The following is a 1,243-nucleotide window of genomic DNA, read 5'->3' on the forward strand; positions in this document are numbered from 1 at the left end:
GCCATATGGGTAATAATTGACAGACTGACTAAATCGGCTCATTTTATTCCAGTACGTACGGATTATTCTCTTAATAAGTTGGCTGAATTGTATATCCGTGACATTGTTAGACTTCATGGAATACCTTTGTCAATCATTTTGGATAGAGATCTGAGATTTACTTCACGATTTTGGCAAAAGTTACAAGAGGCATTAGGTACAAAGTTAAATTTTAGCATTGCCTTTCATCCACAAACTGATGGACAATCAGAGAGAGTAATTCAAATTCTTGAAGACATGCTCAGATGTTGCGTATTGGAATTTCAAGGTAGTTGGGAAAGGTACTTACCGTTGGTAGAATTTGCTTATAATAATAGTTATCAGACGAGTTTGAAGATGGCACCTTATGAAGAGTTGTATGGTCGTAAATGCCGGACGCCAATGTATTGGACTGAACTCAAGGAAAATCAGATTTATAGAGTTGATCTAATAAAAGAAACCGAAGAAAAGGTGAAAGTGATTCGAGATTGTTTGAAAGCTGCTTCAGATAGACAGAAATCTTATGCGGATTTGAAACGAAGGGAAATCGAGTTTCAAGTTGGTGATAAGGTATTTTTAAAAGTGTCTCCATGGAAGAAAGTCCTTAGATTTGGACGGAAGGGCAAGTTAAGTCCGTGTTTTATTAGACCATATGAAATAATTGGAAAAGTTAGAACGGTAGCATATCGGCTAGCATTACCACCTGAATTAGAGAAGATTCATGATGTGTTCCACGTATCTATGTTACGTCGGTATCGTTTGGATCCTTCACATATAATTTCACCGACAGAAATTGAACTACGACCGGATATGACTTACGAAGAAGAACCGATTAAGATTTTAGCTCGAGAAGTCAAACAATTAAGAAATAAAAGTGTCGCTCTCGTGAAAGTATTGTGGCAAAAGCACAGGGTAGAAGAGACTACATGGGAACCTGAAGAAACTATGAGAAACCAATACCCTCACCTGTTTACCGGTAAGATTTTCGAGGGCGAAAATTCTTAAAGGGGGGAGAGTTGTAATATCCCGAATTAGGGCCTAATCGGAATAGTGGTTTTGTGACCACAAATCTGAGATAGAAATAATTATTTTATAATTATTTTGATGTTTATGATATGATTGCATGATTGTGTGAAAATTTCGTGATGAAATCCTATGCCTAAAGTGCTTAAATTGAAATTAGGGACTAAATCGAATAATTTGCAAAACTTGCATTCTAGGAGTT

This window comes from Gossypium hirsutum, chromosome A02, assembly GCF_007990345.1.
Source record: "Gossypium hirsutum isolate 1008001.06 chromosome A02, Gossypium_hirsutum_v2.1, whole genome shotgun sequence".
Classification (NCBI taxonomy): domain Eukaryota; kingdom Viridiplantae; phylum Streptophyta; class Magnoliopsida; order Malvales; family Malvaceae; genus Gossypium; species Gossypium hirsutum.